The 20,669-nt window shown below is 47.5% G+C and overlaps 1 protein-coding gene and 1 non-coding gene across 2 annotated transcripts in view; both read left to right on the top strand.

Moving 5' to 3' along the window:
* LOC115650666 (zinc finger protein 501-like) overlaps positions 1-20,669 on the top strand; it is a 1,041,190-nt gene that overhangs the window by 61,089 nt on the left and 959,432 nt on the right. The gene's annotated exons all lie outside the window — the stretch shown is intronic.
* Positions 17,357-17,438, top strand: TRNAS-AGA. Its single transcript has one exon. It is a non-coding gene; the product is annotated as a tRNA-Ser (tRNA).

The following is a 20,669-nucleotide window of genomic DNA, read 5'->3' as shown; positions in this document are numbered from 1 at the left end:
AACATCCTCAGGAGCTTGGCCACCCTGGAACTGAGCGGGGAGCAGGCGTGAGACTGGGGTCAAGGCAGCCTCTCACTAACCAGTCTGTTTGGTCCCTCCCCATCCCTGCCCCAGCCAGAGCAGCTCCTCCTCCCCCCACAGGGGTGCAGGGAGTGCAAGCTACACACATTGGCAGGAGTTCATTGCATGGTCTGCTCCCCCTCAACATTCCCCCTTATCATCCCTGGGGCTGCAAGAACCGGGGAGTCTTGTCCTTTTCGAGCACTGGGGTCAGTCACAAAGACCATCAGTCACTTTGGACAAGCAGCTCCCTCCTGCCAGACCAGGACACACTCACACTTCCCCTCCCCACTCCCCGCCCAGACTAGAGAAGGAACAGAACCCAGGAGTCCGGACTTCTCCTGGGAAACCATTCCCCACTTCAAAGTTCCTAGGCATAGCAATGCCAGGACCCCCTCATTTCCCATTGATTTGCATGCTCAGCAGCTCACCGGGTCTGGCCCAGCTCAGAGCCTCAGCCTGGGGACTCTCATTTCCCATTGATTTGCATGCTCAGCAGCTCACCGGGTCTGGCCCAGCTCAGAGCCTCAGCCTGGGGACTCTCATTTCCCATTGATTTGCATGCTCAGCAGCTCACCGGGTCTGGCCCAGCTTAGAGACTCTCAGCCCACAAGGGCGCCGAGATTTGGGGGTGCCAAAAAGCGCCCCCCAATTTCTTTTTAAATGGTTGACCAGTCGCTGCTGCTGGGACAGAGAGGCAGCCGGCAACCAAGGATGTCCCCCGGGGCAGGGCGCCGCCGCGGCAGCCCGCAGCCCAAGGGATCCCCTAGCCCAGGGAAACCCCGGGCTGCCGGCTGCCACGGAGGCGCACTGACCCTGGGTCAGCGCGCACGGCCGCGGCAGCTGGCAGGCCAGGGGCCCCCTGAGTCAGGGCACCGCTGGGGCAGCCGGAAGCCCAGGGTGTCCCCCGGGTCAGCACGCCGCCACGGCAGCACAGGGTGTTCCCCGGGTCAGCGCGCTGCCGTGGCAGCCCGGAGCCCAGGGGATCCCCCGGGTCAGCGTGCTGCCATGGCAGCCAGCAGCCCAGGGGATCCCCCGGGTCAGCGCGCTGCCGCGGCAGCCCAGAGCCCAGGGGATCTCCCAGGTCAGCGCGCCGCCATGGCAGCCCGGAGTCCAGGGGATCCCCTGGCCCAGGGAAACCCTGGGCTGCCGGCTGCAGCGGAGGCTCACTGACCCTTGGTCAGCGCGCACCGCCGCGGCAGCTGGCAGGCCAGGGTGTCCCCTGAGTCAGCGCGATGCCGCTGCAGCCCGGAGCCCAGGGGGGTCCCCCGGATCAGGGCGCCGCCGCGGCAGCCAGCAGCCCAGGGTTTCCCTGGGCCAGGGGATCCTCTGGGCTGCCAGCTGCCGTGGCGGCACGCTGACCCGGGGGATCCCCTGGGCTCTTTCTCATTTAAGTTTGTATATCACTTGGCAATTATTGCTTTGAATATTATTACTTATGTATTCTGTGTCCAAAAATGTTCTAGGATCTCTGCAAATAAAAGAGACTCACTAGCCCAAAGAGCCTGTGATCTAAATTAAAAATGACACCAAGTGATAGTGACACACAATGGGAGCAAAATAAGGTAATGGGAAGAGGAGGATACAAAAATCAGGTGACATAGTTACTTATTAGGTTCACATCATGTTCTGCAAAATCTGTACAGTTTTTTATATTCCCTTTCCTGTATGTATCTAAACTGTTCCCGCATTTTCTAAACTTGAAGTGATTTTCTGTTTCATTACTAAACAGACCCCTTACAAACAATCCATACACCTTTGTGTGTTGTTTTAAACTATTGCATGTGTTAAAACCTACTAAGCCCCCACTTCTTAGCTTAAGAGCTCATTTACACATATTTCCTATCTTACTTCACCACCAACCACCCTTAGCCCAGATCCCCAACCCAAGTGACTGTACGCCTCTCATCAGTCTGATATCTCCACATCTCTTCCATCCCCAGCAATCATGTCCTTATTTCAGTAAGTAAGTATTTTCATTGCCCAGAAATGAGAAGTTTACAAAAGTTACTCTTGTTATCAGAGGCCTTGATCCACCTTCATAGAATCATAGAATATCAAGGTTGGAAGGGACCTCAAGAAGTCATCTAGTCCAACCCCCGCTCAAAGCAGGACCAATCTCCAGACCTTGAAGTCAGTGGAAAAATTCCCACTGATTTCAATGGGTTTTAGATCAGGCCAAGAGGCTCCAAGAGCCACTTCTTCCTCTCCTTCACAGAAGCCCTTCAACATCATATTGCCTCCTGTTCCAGCATTCAGCTCAGGCTCTCTGTTAAATAATAAAGAACTTCTGGGGCTACTACCTCAGAAAAGCAGAAAGTTTGTTACTCCTGTTTTATTGTCCCATTTGAAATAATTCTTTAAAATGTAGGTTTCTCTTGTGTAACGTAACAAGTGACTCAGGATCACTATCTAGCCACAACGTGCACGATGCTGAGAAATAAGTAGTTGTGGTGGTTGTTTGCTGACAGGTAAAGCCCTGATTTGATACTAAATACTGGAACAGATATGAACTATTAATATCTCTAGAGCTCCCAGGCCTCTCCCATTGATGGCCTCCTCTTTCGAATCAAGCAAATGGGATTTGCATGTGAATTCTTACAATGTAACATTCAAGGATTAGCTGGACAGCTCGGAGCACCTTGGAGTTGTACCTTCTGTGAACTTTAATCTTTTATCATTCTTTCTAGCAGAGCAGCACAATAGTGGGATCCTAGGTTGTACTAGCCAGATGTTTTCCTTACTAACTTGGAAGGTTGCTCTCCTATTATTTTGTCAGATGCTTGAATTGCACCTATCTCAAGTGAGGTAAAGTAGAACAAGGCAAAACATCTTAACAGATACCTCCTGCATAAGTGATTGCAGGATAGGGGTCTATTTCTTTAAAACAAACCTGGACCACAATGCCTCTGAGAAACTTGACAACCCCTAATATGGAACAACTTTTTGATCCTGTCCAGAGCAGTTGCTGTTACACCAGTAGGATAAGATCTGCCTACATCTGTGCTTTTGTTTAGTGTAATGGTTGCAACATAAACCTAACAAGGCTTGAATACTCAGGCTTAAGCTTGAAAATCATCTTGATCTCTTAATCAATATTTACGTCAAACAGTTGATGAAATTCAAATAGTTAATTATAGTAAGTGATATGCATTCTCTATCCTTTACTTTTAATAGTGAACAAGAAAAAGGACTGATAGGAATAAAATTTCATTTTTTTTCGTTTACAGTTGATGCAGCCTCATGGCAGATAAAAAAAAAAGGTCTGGGGCACAATTTTGTGACCGTGTATTGTGTATAATGTATGTGATTTGGGGGGGGGGGCGCAAGATGGAAGTTTCGCCTAGGGCGCAAAATATCCTTGCACCGGCCCTGCCTCTCCCATCTGAGAGTGAGGGGCTCCTGGGGGCTGTTTGCAAATCCAATGTCCTTTGGGAGAGATTCTCTCCCCCTCTTTCTGCCTCTCCCCAGACAGACAGGGGATGCCACCAAGGAACCCTAATGCCACTCACTTGCTCTGGTGACGGAGCGATGGGTGGAGGATGTTCAGTGTCATCCCTCGCCCTTCTCCTCACTCTCCAAGCCCAAGGCAGGCTGGAAAGGGGGGTGGTGACCTGAGGAGTTACCTTGCCCAGACAGCAGGCAGGGTGATGACACTGGGCAATCAGCTGGCTGTGAAAACAAGAGTTTGTCTTATGGCCAAGGAAAGGAGAAATTTGGCCAGCAGCAGGGGGTGCAGAACATCACTCTAGTGCGGGGGTGACAGCGCCTCTGGGATCCTGAAATCGCAGCACTTTACACACCTTCCTGGAGCCTCCCAACCCCTCTGGGCTGTTGGGACAGTGACCCCAACCCTACTGATGAGAAACAGGCCTGGGGAGGGGAAGCTACTGGCTCAGAGTCATACCAAGTGTCAGAAGTATGGATGGGACCCAGCAGTCCTTCTTTCCAGGCCCCTTTGCTAATCACTGCTGCACACTCCCTCCCACAGCTGGCAATTACAAGCAGGCCCTCATGGCGCCTCCCCCTGCCTTTGAGAGGGAGTGTGCTCCACTGGAGTGACTGGGCCAGGGGAATGGGAGTCAGGACTCCTGAGTTCCATTGCTGGGCATTTAATACTTTCCCGCTATTGGAAAGTGCTGGGAGAATCCCCCAGCCAAAGCTGCTCTGACAGTACTAAGCAGCATCTGACCATTCAAGGAGCACACTGCCCAGGAGGAGTGTTTGGCTCTAGGGTTTCACTTCAGCCCAGTCTATGGAGAGGGGCCCAGCCATGGAGTTTGGCTCAAGAAGACCAATTCTCCAATTTGTTAAGGACGTTTTGAATTCCGCTCCAGTGCTCCAAAGTGCTTGGTGTCAGCTGCAAATTTTAGAAGCATGCTCTCCACTCCATTTTCCAAATCATTCATGAAACTATTGAATAGTACCGGACTGATCCCTGCCGGACCCACTAGGTGCACCCTCTCCGTTGGACAGCCAAACATTGAGAAGGGCTCTTGGAGTCTGGGCTTTCAACCAGCTCTGGACCCACATCACACTGATTGCATCTAGACCGCATTTCCCTCGTTTGCTTGTGAGAATGTCCTATGGGACTGTGTCAAAAGCCTTAGTAACACCAAGATAGATCACATCTACTGTTTACCCACCTCCACTGGGCCCGGAACCCTGCCAGAGAAGGAAAGAGGATTCATTTGGAATGATTTGTTCTTGACAAATCCATGCTCACTAGTCCTAAGAACCAAATTATCCTGTAGGTGCTGCTGACAAACTGATTGTTTAAGAATGTATTCCAGGATCTCTCCAGCTATGGAAGTGAAGCTAGCTAGTCTGTAAGTCCTAGGGGTCTCTTTGTTCCCCTTTGAAAGATAGGTCCTATCTTGTTCATGGATGGGAAGATGTTCTTTTTTAGGGATCTCAGACGGGAACTGGGGTACAACACTTGGTTTGTTAAGGCCACAAAAAACAGAGGCAGGAACCTCTTCTCTCCTGCTGGCAAAGAACCCCAGGTATCTAAGAGACAGGGACTCCCATTCCTGAATGCTGTAAATGCTAAGAGACAGGGACTCCCATTCCTAAATGCTGTAAAAAAGGCAGTGGTTAAAAAGTTTGGCCCCGACCATTTCTTGTTTCCACAGACTAGACATTTTAGCAAACTTTAGAATTCCTTGGTGCTCAACACCATGAAACTCCCCTTTCTCCTTCACAGAGGGCTTTAAACGCCCCTTATTTCACGCAGGCTTATGACTGCCCAGAGTTTGAGAATTGTACCTGTTCCCATTGGACAGATGGGGAGGAGCCTGAGGTACAGAGAAGGGAAGTGACCTACCCAAGGGCCTACACAGCAAGGTGGTGACAGAGTCAGAAGGAGAAGCCACCAGTCCTGACTCCTGTTCTAACAAACAGCAGACCCTTGCAGAGGCAGGGATAGAGCCCAGGAACTGAGATGGTGGGGAAATGTCATTGAAACCGTTTCTGTCAGAAAATCCCCTTCAGACTAAACCAGTTTGTTTCTCGAAATCAAAACAAGTGGGATGAAAGTTCTTTGCAAAAAGATTTTGTTGCAAAACAAAAGCATCTCCTGTTTGTCAGAGTGTGTTAAATTGTCTCGTCGCACACAAAGAGGAGACACTTAGATCACAAACATTAGATAAGATGCTTCAGTCTGAGCTAAGTAGTTGCTGCTCTTAATAATTTCAAAATAAAAAAATACAAATAAAATAGACTATTTCAGTTATTATATTATGTCATAATCTGATAGGAGTAAACGTGATAGGACACCTCATATTATGCACTACTCCCAGTGACATTCTCCAATGGATCCCCATCCCCCACCCACCGTGAGGTAGGTAGGAGCGGATTATTATTATCCCTACTTGAAAGAGAGAGAAGCTAAGGCTGAGAAAGGAGAATTGACTTGTCTTAGGTCACACAGCCAGTCAATGGCAGAGTTGGGAATAGGACCCAAGAGCCCTGATTTTGAAACTAACCATCAGATCTTGAATTTCATACATTGAATGACTTGAGTAAAGTGTTCTCAAATGAGCTCCAGACCAACAACAGTGCACAGTAATTATTCAGCAAGTATTTGAGGAGAACTGCAATGCTAGAGAGAATCATGAACTGCTCAGAGACCATTCATGCAGTGAAGCAGCAAAATAAATCAAACATATAGCTGGTTATGACTTATTTCCTTGGTCTTAAAAGAGAATAAGGACCTGAGTCTCCTCCCTGTCAATAACCCCCTGCTCAGCCAATCAGAGTAGAGACTGAGGACAGGAGGCTGAGGGTTCTCACCAGAGAGCCCAAAGGATGGCCCAGGTCATGGGTGGGGATCACTGCCCGAGCACTATTTCAGCCCCACATTTTTGGGTGGACCTCCCACAATGGGAGCTGCAGAGCACTCCCCCGCAACATACACACACATACACCCGCTCCTGATGTTGGGAGAGGAACAGGAGAAAGGACAAAATAAGCAAGAGACAAAGAGAAAAGAGGGAGGGATGGATGGAGGAAAAGGTGAAACAAAAAGGACAAATCCTAATGTCCCCAATGATTCTATGGGACAAATTCCCAGGTGCGGAATAAAATTCTGCCTCCTTAAGCTCGTGTTTTCCATGCCTAGAATTAAACTGTCACCAGATGGATCAGACTGAACAGGTTTCAAACCTCCAGGAGGTTCTTACCTTCTAAACAGGGATGGCTTTTTTCTAGTAAAATCAGGAAAAGGGAAGGACAAAACTTGAAAGAGGTTCCTCCTGGCACTCATATACGTGAACCCAAATACTCTCTCAGTGCTGAAAAAGAGACCTGGAGAAGGAGACTTGCTGAAGCAAAGCCACAGGGATCTCTGAGGTTTCCCTGGCCCCTTGCCCGTCTTGCCTGGCTGATGTCAGCATCTCTCTGTGAGGTCACCACCTCCCCATCACCTTTCACCAATAGTCCGAGGTCCTGCAAAAGGCCTTTGTGATGTCACTGCCAGACCCCTCCCTTTCTGTGCTAATGTCCTGCTCCTGCCCAGGCACTTTGGAGGTTTGAGCTACTCCCTGTGGATCACCCCACTCAAGGAATGTTCATTCTAAGAAGTAAGCCGGCTAGACAGGAAAACATCAGACGCTGCTCCCAATGCTACACTCAGTTTTTCAGAAATTAGTCAACTTTATGGCCAGAAGAGACCATTAGAGCATCTAATCTGACCCCCTGCATATCACAGGCCTCCTGTATGACACAATAGCTACTTTGGGGCAAACACATTCCAGAAAGGCATCTAGTCTTCATTAAATGGCATCAGGAGATGGCAAATCCATCACTTTTCTTTGTAGCTTGTTCCTGTGGTGAATCATCCTTGCTGTTGAATATTTGTGTCTGATTTGTAATATGAATTTGTCTCCTTTCACCTTCCAGCCATTGGGTCTTGTTAGGCCTTTCTCTGCTAGATTAAAGAGCCCTTTCATCCCCAATCTTTTCTCTCTATTAAGGCACTTCAACACTTCAATGAAGTCACCTTTCAATCTTCTTTTGATAAGCTAAACAGGTTGAGCTCTTTCAGTAGCTCACTAGAAGGCATTTTTCTCCAGCCCTCAGAACATTTGTTGGCTTTTTGGTCATCAAACTCCTGAACTGCAGCTGGATGTGATTCTTGTTCTTCTGCACAGCATAGCTCCTGGAGAAGAGGGACCTGCAAATGTACATTCATATGATACCTTTGTTTAATTGATGAAAACATAAACTAGATACTTAGAGGATTGGAACTGATTTCAGCTGATGGACAGCTTTGCTAGGTTTCTATGCATTTGGAGAGCGAAATGTTGAATGTTTACATTCATACCAAGCACTCCCGTATAGTGAAGCTCCTGAACATAATGGAGAATGGAAATGAAAATGTTTTTTTTTTTAAAAGAAAGGTTATAAGAGAACACTGGGGTTTGAATCAAGAACAACTTGATTGGCAGTCAAGCACTCTGCCACTGAGATATAACCCCATGGCAACAGTAACATGGAATCATTATTTCCAGGACTTTGAAGGACGAACCCTGCTTCATCAAAGTTCTTTGCCATTCCCAGACCACAGGTGGTTTTGAAAATGGGGTTTTATTAAACTTCTTAAATGTGGTAAACACCACAGCTTGCGCACCCACCGATATAGCTTCTCCCACTGACATAGCTGCCACCTCTTGGGAAGTGGATTAACTACACCCACAGGAAAACTCTTTCCCATCAGCATAGAGTAGTGGTTCTCAAACTGTGAGTCAGGACCCCAAAGTGGATCATAACCCTGTTTTAGTGGGATTGCCAGGGCTGGCATTAGACTTGTTGGGGCCTGGGGCTGAAGCCAAAAGTCTGAGCCCCACCACCATCCAGCGCTGAATCCCTCAAGCTCTGGTTTTGCCCTCCCCCAACTGGGGCAGGGCTCAGGCTTTGTCTCCCCTGCCTCTGCCCAGTGTGGAGGGGCTTGGTCCCTCTTTCCAGAGCCACGTAGTAAGGTTTTTTTTTTGGCAGAAGGGGGTTGTAGTGAAAGGAAGTTTGAGAAACCCTGCACAGAGTCTCTGAATAGGTCAAGACTTGGATCCTTGGGTGATCAGACACTGAAAGTACAGCCATTAAGAAACCACACAAGAATCAAACCTCCACAGAAAGACATCTATTGCTTTCTAACCCAGCTCCCTAAGCACTCAGCCACAATCACTTAACAAAGGGGCTTTCTACACTATGGTTCTGTTCTCACTGAATGGTCACTTCCAATTGCTCAGATCAACATTAGGGAAAATGGTGCCCTGGACAAAGCTTGTACTTTGGCACTTCCCCATTGCCCGTGGATGATCCCCACTCCCCCTTTACCGCTAGCTCCTGCACTCCCAAACCTTGCACCTCCTTCACCCCAACTCCTGCCCCCTCCTGTGCCCCCTTTGCCCTTAACTCCCTGTGCCGACAGCCATTGCCCCTCTCCTGCAGCCCCTTCACATGGTTCCAGTGCTGGGGGCCCTGCACTTGTTCTCCCTTTCTCTCGGCTTTGGCATCACTAGCCCCTGCTTAGTGAGTAGCATTCAGTGGTCCCCAAATGTGGGGCATGACTCCTAGGGGGACACAGAGGAACATTCATGGGGGCACCTCAGGGCCTGAGCCAGCCCCCATGGAGGTAGCAGCACTCAGCCCCACTCTTTCCCAGCTCTTCCCCAACCCCAGCCTGGGCCTCTGGCTCCCAGCTCGGCCTCAACTCCCTTACCCCTGTCTGCACCCCTCTCCCCAGCAAACAACAGCCCCACTCCCAGCCTCGGTTCTTGACCACAGCTTCCGAGGTTCCACAGCCATGGATAAGAGGGCACAGTGTGAAATGTTTGGGGGCCACTGTTTTAGGATGATGTTCTCAATCACTTCTATGATCCAATAAAAGCTATTCCTCACCCATCCACTCCTCCATCAGGACCAATTAGGTATGTTATGCTGCCCTTCACTCATGCAGGAAGGATAATAACATTTCATTCCATTCAATCCTAAAGTGATTTGTAACCCGCCACCAGCCAAAACTGGTCATTTTGGGAAAGTGGCCCCATCATGCTGCATACCTAGGCAGAGTAGGTGTGTCTATGCAAACATGGTCTGTTCCTGAAGTCTTTCCCCCAGCTCCTCACTAGATGTGAGGGGGGAGCTCATTCAGACCCTGCTTCCGCTTAGTATTTAAGAACTCCTTATTGTCCCTATCTCTGCTGGCCTTAGATTTCTCCTCCTGTCTCTTTTTCTTGACAGCTCAGATGAGGTGGCCATGTGATTATGGTGATGATCTGCTAATCTATTGTGCTTTGTATGCATGGGTTTGAATCCCATCCTCATTGGATGCTTTCAGTCTTCACCCCTCCTTTATAGACAACCATCTCCCCCTTTGGTACAATAATAGCTCAAGCAATGTTGCTTCCTGCAAACAAAAATCTTCTGAGAAACTCAGACCCTTCCCCACCCAGCTATAAAAAAAAATGTCTAAATCCCAGATTTCAAAAAAAAAAAAAAAGAATTCTCTCGTCCTCTATTTCTTAGTTTTTATCTCAAAAGGTCACATCCTCATCATCTCCCTCAAACACCCTGGGACCTGCCCAAATTATTAAAACACCCTCAACCTGAGGAAGGCCAGAACAGTGAACCACAGCTAGTGTCTAGCCCAAGCTGTTCTGAAGGAGGCAACTTAAACATTTTCTCCCTGCTTCCCTTGGCAAGGTCTGACTGAGAAAACAAAATTCCCCAAACTGAAAATTTTCTGCTGAAAAACCCATACTAGTCTGTTTGGGGACTTTGGTTTGAAAGTATTATTATTTTTCTCTTCTGCTTTCTGAATCAGTTCAGTCTTTGTCCTCCAGGTGTGTTTCCAGCTGTTGAGTTGTGGGGGAGAGAGGCCAAGTCATGATGTCTCTTCCCCTCTTTCATAGTTTCTTCCAACTTGCTAGGAAGCTCCTTTGCTACGATGTGAGCCAAGCAGTGTCCATTGTCGCTGTGCTATCTCGGAGAAGTCTGCATTGTACACGGTTCCTGGGATAGTCCTTGGGAGTGTGGATACCTTCAATGGGACAGCAGCGAGTCTGGCTCCTCTCTTCTCGCACCTGAAAGGCTGGTGGTGGGCATTTCCCAACCTCATAACATGTTTCAGTAACGCACACAGAGCAAACCTTCATAACTTCCCAACCAATGCTAGCACACACAATCCAACAAGATATTAATGTTCAACAGATCAAGACTTTTGAAATCATACCTCACAAGGCAGACTTTGTACAAACCAAGTCACCATTATATGACAGTGGTGAATATGGGGCTTTCAGGTGCTGCTTTGAGCACAGCGTGGCACACCTGGGCTTCCATTGCAATGGAGACGTACCCTTAGAGTCCATCTCTCCTGGGATAAAGATGGCAGCAGGGCTGGCCTGGGTCATCTGACTTGGGCTCCTAGATGTAAAGCTGAGGGACTAAAAACTGTGGTGTAAATATTTGTGTTCACACTGAAGCCTGTGTTCAGAAACTCTCACCCCTCATGGGGCCTCAGAGGTTGGGCTCAAGCCCATATGTCTGCCCTGTAATTTTATAGAGGTTGGGAGGGAGTTTAGCAAGTTGAAATGGTAGAACCACATTGAGGGGACTGGACCACTGACCTATCAGCTCTTAACACTCAAACTTTCAGTAACTCTATTGTCAGTGCCTGTGATTGTAATTTAAACCATAGGTCCATCTAGCTCTGAATCTTGTCTTCTGACAGTAGCCAATACCAGGTGCCCTAAATGCCACTCCCCAAGGCACCACTGGGAGTTGAACCCAGGATCTGCTGTTTACAAAAACAGGTGCTTTAACCAGCTAAGCCATAGTGCCTGCTGTACCTTAAAAGTTGCATCTGCCCACATCTGACTCTCTGCCAAGCCCCACTGGGCCCTGACAAGTGTTGCTCGTGTTTGGCTTCTGTAAACAGAGGAGCAGGTGAAGTTTTGCTCCCAAGGTTTGTGTGTGATTCTTTGGACAAGTCTACACCACAAAATTAGGTTGGTGTAATTACATTACTTAGGCCGGCACTGCAGTTATATCAACCTAATCCTGGTGAAGATAGCAGTTCAGCTGTCAGAACTTTCTGGAGATATGAAAGGGGAGGGGCCCAGCCTCTGTGGCAGGAATACAGAGCAGGCAAGTTCACAACAGGCATGGTGGGATACTGGTGGAGACCAGTTATGGTGATATAATGACCAGCAGCATTTACACTGTCAATTTGTCGCTTTAAGTTTGCTGTAAAAAGCCCTAGGCTTCTTGTCGAGGTGGTTTTATTTTGTCACCAAAACAGGGCAGTTTTGTCGCCAGACGTGGCATTGCAGTGTGTACACCAGCCATAAACTGCCGTCCGAGGAAGCGTTGTGTGTTTTTCACACACCTGAGCAATATAATGATGCTGAAATAACTTTGTAGTGCAGACCTGGCCAAAGATTCACACACACACACAGCTTGCAAGGAAAACCTCACCTGCTCCTCTGCTTTGCAGAATCCAAACACATGTAAAGCTTGTCAGGCCCCAGTGGGGATGGCAAGAAGGCAGGTGTGGGCAGATACTATGTCTTAGCCATAAGCAGGCATCATGGTTTGTCAACAGGAGATCCTGGGTTCACCTTCCAGTGGTGCCTTGTTGAGTAACTCTTGGGGCACCTGGTATTGGCTATTGTCAGAGGACAAAACACAGAGCTAGATGGGCCTTTGGCCTAGTCCAGGGTGGCTGTTTTTATGGTTTAAATTACACTCACAGGCACTGATAATAGTTACTGAAAGCTTGGGAGTTAAGAGCTGATAGGTCAGTGTTCCAGCCTATCACAGATGACCACCTCCCTCTGGAACAGGGGCAGGTCTGGGTTCTCACATCAAATGGCTCATTGTGGCTATCAAAATCTGTGGGCAGTTTGTTTAGTTTCCACTGAGGGTTGAGTCCTGCTTCATGCATCATGTGTGAGAATGAAAATCCTAAACCGCCCTTTGAAATAACAAATGCAGCAGGATTCATTATTGTCCCTGCCCCAAAGCAGACAGACCAATGGAGAAATGCCAATGAGTCCATGATAATACTCCACTGCCATTTTACCTTTTTTGCTTGCTAAACTCCCTCCCAACCTTGTGGGGTCCCGAGATGTCCACACTGCAAATTTACCACCCCAGAGCCCAAGCCCCGGGAGCCTGAGCTGGCATGGGGCAGCCGTGGGTCTTTCATTGCAGTGTGGACATAGCCTAGCATTATGTCTACACTGCCATTAACACACCCAAGCCACTATTCTCAAACCCTGGGTCAGTTGATTCAGGCTTGTGGGGCTTGTGCTGCAGGTTTATAAAATTACAGTGTAGACACTTGGACTTGAGCCCAGCCTCCGAGGCCCCACGAGGGGTGAGGGTCTCCGAGCCTGGGTTCCAGTCTGAGCCCCAGGAGCCCAAATCAGATCATCTAGGCCAGCGGGATTTTATCACAGTATAGATGGCCTCTCAGGGTATGTCTACATTGCAATGTAAGCCCAGGGTTAGCAGAAGTCATGTCAGCAGCCCCAACACATAAACATAAATCATGAGGGAAAGACCCACCCTCAAATAAGCTGAGCAGTGTCCTTTCCCTACGGTTCGTAAGACCAGCAACCAAAAGTCCTTTAACATGAGCCATCCCCTCTCTGCACCCCACTCACAGCTGTTGTCCTTAGTCAGTGCAAGCCCAGAGGTGCCTCTGTACAGTTCACCTGCCATCCTGGGTGGAAAAGGGGGAAAATAAGAAGGCACCATACTCACTATGTTGTCTAGGGATTCACTCATCCCTCCACAGCCACCCTGTCCTAAAGTTGCTCTAACTCCTAAATTTTAGTATTAGGACCCATGCCCCGGCCCACTTGGCTTTGGAACCCATATCCCCTGCCTAGCAAGTGCTATTGAATTGAGGGCAAGTCCCTCAGTTGGGGTCTGCCAAGCACAATTTTGCTGCCCTCGATTCACACAACAGGATAACAACCCTTTATTTCTCCTGCCCCAATAACAAGGAGACTGGGAATCCAACACCAGCCAAAAGTGATCATTTTGGCAAGCAATCCAACATATTTCCAACATACTGTAAAATCCACATGCAGATTCATACACGAAACCTTGCAAGAAAATCTTCCTGAGGGGGTCTGAAGCTCCCGCTGCTGGAGGGATCCGTGGATTGGGATTGAGGGGAACTGGGAATAGGAGGGGACTGTGGGTTGGGACTAAGGGGCACTGGGAATAGGAGGGGGCTGTGGGTTGGGACAGAGGAGAAGGGTGAAGAGGAGTAGGCTCTGGTTGGGAGTGAGGAGCAGTGTGCATAGGAGGGCCTATGGGTTGGGACTAAGGGGCACTGGGAATAGAGAGGACTTGGGTTTGGGCTGAAGAGCATCCTTGTTTGGTGATCCAGAAGGACAGGGGAAGGCAGCAGGTGATTCTAATTCCTTAGGGATGTTTTTGTGTGTGTGTGTGTGTGCAGGGGAGGAACATGCTATATGCCCAGAGGTCTTTATTCCTCCAGGTTGCAAGGACATAGGGGATGTCAGGAAGTTCCCTTTCAAACCCACACACACAAAGGCCCTTCTTAGGAAAGGCAAAATCTGGAAGAGACAAAGTAACATCAAAGAGGACTCCAGAAAGACAGACTTTGAAGATCTTGGCGAGTGGTTTATCACCTGACCAGGGACTTGAACCCTCAGATTAAGAGTCTGATGCTCTGCCAACTGAGCTAGCCAGGCTTACAAAGGAAAGGAGCAAGTTGATGGAGATGAGAAACTAATCAAGAAAAAGCGAGCGGGAAACAATAGGGGAAACCTGCTGCTCTCTCTCTCTTCCCAGCCTGGCCTGGCCTGGTATTAGTGCTGGTTAAAAAGAGGGGAAAGTATCAGCATCCACCAGCCTTTCATAGCTCTGCAAGAATCAGGCACAATACAGAGGTGCTCATCTGCAAGTGCCGAATGGTTGGATTGGCTAATGCAGCCTGCAGACGTCCAGGGCACACTGGGATATAGATCCAAGTGTCCATCATCATCATCATTTCAAAGAGATGATAATGATGGGAAGTTTCACAACTGACTCAGCAGTTGCATACAAAGGTGCATGTTTGGCAGTTACATTGGAAATCTGGCTCCTTCTCAGGTTCAGGTTGGTCACCCTGGTCTAGATGTAAAAGTTACAACATTAAAACTTGAAAAAGGGGCCAATTTCCCCATCATTTCCCACCTTTACATCCAAACGCGATGACTTTCTGAAAGAACCCTCCTCGTTCAGCCAGAAGATCTTGGGGTGGATGTAGGAGTCAGTGGGTAAAATTCTCTGGATTCTGTTCTGAATCAGGTCAGAGCAGAGTTACACAGTGATCTAGTCTGGCTGTAAAATCTATATATCAACACCAAATACGGTGTGAAATTAATCCTCAGAAACGGCTGTTCCCCACCCAGGCCCCAGCAAAGGGCTCTCCAAGGAAGGGGGCTGTTCAGGAAGGAAAGAAGGAAGATGTCCTCCTCTCCCTGGAGGAACTGGGATCTGCGCTTTGGACAGAAAGGAGGGGAAGGAAATAGCCACACGATGGCAGCAGAACCTAAGAAATTAAACACAACAGGCTTCTGAGCACATTGATTCTGACTCCGGTATCATGAAAAGCCGAAAAGCTGTTTCTTTCTATGCCCGGGAGAAAAGAGTTCCAATCATTCCTGCCTGTTTACTTTTGAATTATTTTACATTGTAAGGAAAATTGTAACAAAATTAGTCTGAACTTGAGTTGCCTGTTATTAAAAGCTGGTTCCCAATTCAGTTCCAACTGCTCTGCTAGAAACACCCCCAGGTCCCTGCTCACCCCAGGAAGAGAAAAAAGAGAACCCCCCCTCCCCCAGTTGGCACTGCCCTTGGCTCCAGGCTGTTGTCCCAGGGTGCCAGTGAGGACTGATTGTTTGCTGCTGAGGAGGGAGCCAGTAGAGGCCTCTGGTGCTCTGCTCCTAGCATCTGCCCAGTCCAGGCTGTCCTCTGCTTCAGCTGCTGCTCTGGGCCTGCTCTAGAGTCAAACATGCCAGGCCCCCAGGGGAACAGAGGCTGGAAGAGGGCAGCAGCTTGGGTTGGGCTGGGAAGATGCTGGGAGTTCTCGTTCCCTGAGAACTGGCCTGGCTCCCTTCGCAACAGCAAACAAACCAATTCCATGTCCCCTCCCCAGAAAAACCAGCCTGGAGCCAAGGGCAGCAGAGGACGATTCCCTTTAGTTTCCACCGAGGCAGGAGAGAGCCCAGGGTGTTTCTAGCAGAGCTTATGGAACTGACATGGGGAAACCAGCCTTTAATAACAGGCAGTTCAAGTTTAAGCTAAGTGTTTTTAACAATTTCTACAACATTAAATAACCCTTCAATCATTGTGTCACCATCCATAAAATTGCTTCAGCCTTACAGGTTCCCAAGTGCACAACTAAACATCTCTTCAAATACAAGGGAGTGGAGATTAGTCAGTGTTCAGAGTCATTCCACGTAAAAGAACCATGTTGTGGTACATACTGGCCCCATCATGTGGCCATAGCCTTTCCCTCCTCTCTGTTAAAAGTTTTGGTATTTTGCACAGAAAGTTTCTTCCCTCAGCAAAGACCTGGGAACCAGGGCTACCAGCCACACAAACACCTTTAAGAGGAGGCATAACCTGTCAAAAAATGGTCTCCCTTCTTCAATTCAGCGACAGCCTGAAATGCTATTTATCCCAGCAGAGCCGGAGGATTGAAAGCAGCTACATCAAGCCCCTGTGTAGCTAGCAGGAATGAAAACAAACACTCCCTGGTATCTGAAGAGATGTTTAGTTTTAACCTTGGTAAACTAGAAGACTAAAGGGAAAGGCAGTGGTGGTGTCAGATATAAAAAGTGAAACATGAAACAATCATCATAGTTATGCCCATAGTGACTGCAAAATATTTCTATATACTTCTTATTGTCATCAGTGTATTATTTTCTTTGGCATCTAGACATTGACTAGACCTTGACCAAGAAATTTGGATCTTGATAAAATAATCAGTACCCCTCGTTAAGGTAGTGGACCTGACACCCACTCTGGTGTCTCCACGCAGGTTCAAGTACTAACAACAGTGGCCGCCTTACAGCCATACCTTTTAATCAGGGCAACACATTGATATGAACTCCTGTAAAATCATTTCCCAGCCTGGGTCTTTCACCCACATTCCTTAGGGCATTGGGCCACCATGTGAACATTTCATTTCCCTCCTCAATTTCACACAGAGACACAATTTCCTTTGCACAGATCCATGAACAGCAAAACCTCCCTGTGTCTCTTGTTTGAGCCAGGGCATTCAATTCCATTGAAACCTTCTCTCCTGCAATGGCGATGGTCAGACAGCGGGGACGTGGCCACTTTCACCTCTGACAGGAGATATTGGCTCAGCTCTTTCTTTATGCTGCTGTTGTTAGTCCATGAAACATCAAGGGTGGAATGCAAGGCTGAGCTCACGCATCAACCCCCTGAAATATTCAAGTGCCCCAGAAAAATCCTGCCCCCTGCTATTGGAACAATGTGCTGGAGATTTGACTAGGAAAGGGACTGTCTGAATTGTCAGAGTGGGGAATGAACAACAATCTACAGCAATGTCATTAGCCACAAACACACTCTAATCATGCTCCAGCTGGAAGGGAAAAGGGCAGGATCTCTTGCTGTTCAGCCATGGACACATTTACACTAATGCACAGCCATGAGTGTGCTGGGGAAGCTGGTCTGAGCCATTTGAAGTGACAATTCTGTGAGAACAGAAACATTGTGTAGTAAAACAGTTGCATATCAAGTAGCTGTGGCCAAGTGGTTAAGGTAATGGACTAGAAATCCATTGGGGTCTCCCCACATAGGTTCAAAGCCTGCCAACTACAAAAGCATTAGTGTGTTGTCCTTCCTGTTGTCTTAGTGCCTGAGGATCCATGGAGCCAAGCTAGATCTGCTCTCACTCTGAGGCTGTCTACACTTAAAATTCTGCTGTGACACTGCTATAGCCCTGTGGAGAAGACAGTTGCTACAGTGAGAGGAGGGGTTTTCCATCCCTGTAATAGCTGCATTGACAAAACAATCTAACCATGGCTTAGGTCAACTTAATTATACTGGTTCTGTGGTTTTTCACACCCTGAAAGACGTACTTGTTAGAGGGTTTATCCCATCACCTTCCTATTCCCTGGTCCTTCTCCCATGACCAGAGAGCAGCAGTACACGAAGTTCAAAGGTGCAAACAATTTGATGTTTATTGGGGTAAACTTCCAGCAAACAATGATTCCAATTTCTTTCCTCAGTATCCCCCTTCCCAGGTCTGACACCACAGAGCCTTGCCTGTGTCCTTGTTCCCATTCCCTGTTCCTATTTCCCACCTTAGCAAAACATAATTCCAATTCCCCATCCCCCATTCCCATTCTCCCCTTACTTCCTGACTGACTGCAGACTATATAGTAAAACTTGTATTCTGCTTAGCTATACCTTAACCAATCATTTTACTGAAATGTAAGTAACCCATCCTAACATACTGTAACATGATTACCTAACCAATTATACCCTACCACCTTAATTGATTTACACCCAACAAATTAATTATACAGCAGACAGAAACAATCACAGAAACCAGACAGAGATTATACAGACAAGCAACAGGAAAGTGGGGACTATAGTGACACAACAACAAAGAAATGAGGATTTCACACCCCAGCTATTGATAAGTGAGTTGTTGCCAGACAGGATGCTATCATGGTAGAGGTTGTGGGTGCTGGTTGCTTAACTATCTGGCTCCCAGGGCAGGATTTTGAGGTTCACCATTACTGTCTCAGAATGCCAGCAACCATCTTTTGTTCACTTAAAACGTGAGCAGGGAGATTACACCACCTCAGAACTCATGGAGCTCCAGGAAATGTGTAACTTTAGGTCTGGGTGAGTGTGTCTAAAAATCAGCTGTGCTCTGGAAGGTCTCTAGGAGATGAAAGAGATGTGCCATCTCGACCTCCCTAAAGAGTTCATCAACTATTAATGAAAACTAGAGTTGATAAGTTACATTCTTTGTAGTGTTAAGATGGTGGACTGGTCTAAGGTGCTAGTTTTAAGACTCTTTTTCCCTATCTCTTGTGTGTTCTGGTCTCTGCATAGAGACGTGGTTTCAAATCCCACTCCTGACATGACCATTTTCTTTTATCTGGAGAAAATGGCCTCACTTCAATCTCCTTTGCAACAGTAGAACGGCATTTACTTAGCTTTTCTATTCCAGTAGTTGTGAGAGAAGTTCCAAACCAGGGGGAAACAGTGCCTGTTCTCTCGACCTATCAATTTTTGTCTTTCTTCATTCCAAGCCTGTTCCTCAAATACATCCGTATTTCCCATGCTATTTTGTTTCATGTTCTTTGCTTTTATGAAACTTTAGGGTCATCATTGAATTGCCACACAGCTGTACTTATGAAGTAAAGTGAAACACAATATTTTTTGGCTATTCTTGCAGAAGAGTTTTTCTTTCTGACCTGGAATTAAACAGGGGCTGCCCGAGGGGGACAATGCTACTCCCTTTTCTTGATTCATCCAAAAAACATAAGTTCTTGATGCCCTTTGTTCCCCTGTTCTTCAAAGGCAAATCAGCTGGTATAGCAGCTACTGAGAAAGCCTTGGAAGAGGGCCCCAAAATTGACAGTAGCTGGTTTCTAGAGTGTAGTGGCTATCACATTTGCCTAACACACAAAGTCCCTGGTTCAAAACCAGGCAGAAACATTGCTGCTTTCCCTCCTCTATTCTATTATCACCCCAAGTCCTTTCTCAACTATATTCATAGCTTCTATGCTTTTTTCCTTGTTATTTTTTTCCCTTTCATGGAGCTTTAAATTCAAAAGGAGAGGTTTAGCCGGCAAAAGGAAAGGAACAGACCATCATTTGGGAGACTGCCAGCTCCATAGCAAATCTGGGGGAAGAGAATCCCAACCCTTTGTCCTGCATATTTAGCTCCCAGCCAGCAGTTTTCCCCTTGCTTTTTTTTTTTTTTTTTTTTTTTGAGCTAATTGCAAACAGCCTCGGGTCCCTTTTTCATGTCAGAGAAATCTATTGACAGATGATCACACTTCCCCTCCTTTCCTGGGTAGGCAGGGTCTGGGTGTGAGGAATCAGACAATAACAAGAAGAAATGTCTAAGCCAGTCTTCCAACACACAGCACCACTTTTCCCTTTTGAAATAACATTATTGCCTTAAAAAAACAAGGAGTCCTTGTGGAACCTTAGAGACTAACAAATTTATTCAGGCATAAGCTTTGGTGGGCTAAAACCCAATTTATTGTTCTCCCACAAGGGGGAGATGCTGTTTGACACATCCTGGAGAAGAGTCAAAAAAGGCATCTTGGATTTTAGAGATGGGACAGATAAGCCGGTTCCCCCCAAGCCACACACACATTTTTGCAGGCTATCAGATCCCCTGGGGAGAAGCTCCTCAAAGGAAATGTGGCCCCAGGTGTGTCTGAGAAGGGAATCACTTTGCCTTAAGTAGTGGGTGAGGGAAACCTGCAGGTCCTTAGGTCTCTCCAGCATCTGATGAAATCGTTGGTGGGAAAGGGTCTGGGGTAGCTGAGGAGGACAAGGAGAGGAAAGAAGGGCTTGCAGCTGGTATGCAATCCCCACGCTCCCAGTGGCCTGAGAGAAGCAGGGTTCAGTACTTTGTCAGCTTCCTGAGAGTACAGAGCTGACAAAACAAGAGCTACATAAGAACAGACATACCGGGTCAGACCAAAGGTCCATCTAGCCCAGTATCCTGTTTAGTGACAGTGGCCAATGCCAGGTGCCCCAGAGGGAGTGAACCTAACAGGCAATGATCAAGTGATCTCTCTCCCGCCATCCATCTCCACTCACTGACAAACAGAGGCTAGGGACACCATTCCTTACCCATCCTGGCTAATAGTCATTTATGGACTTAGCCACCATGAATTTATCCAGTTCCCTTTTAAACGCTGTTATAGTCCTAGCCTTCACAATCTCCTCAGGCAAGGAGTTCCACAAGTTGGCGTGAAGAAGAACTTCCTTTTATTTGTTTTAAACCTGCTGCCTATTAATTTCATTTGGTGATCCCTAGTTCTTGTATTATGGGAATAAGTGAATAACTT

The sequence above is a fragment of the Gopherus evgoodei genome, chromosome 4 (genome assembly GCF_007399415.2).
Source record: "Gopherus evgoodei ecotype Sinaloan lineage chromosome 4, rGopEvg1_v1.p, whole genome shotgun sequence".
In the NCBI taxonomy this organism is placed as follows: domain Eukaryota; kingdom Metazoa; phylum Chordata; order Testudines; family Testudinidae; genus Gopherus; species Gopherus evgoodei.
Note: the sequence above shows the minus strand (reverse complement) of the source record. Positions and strands in the feature narration are given on the sequence as shown.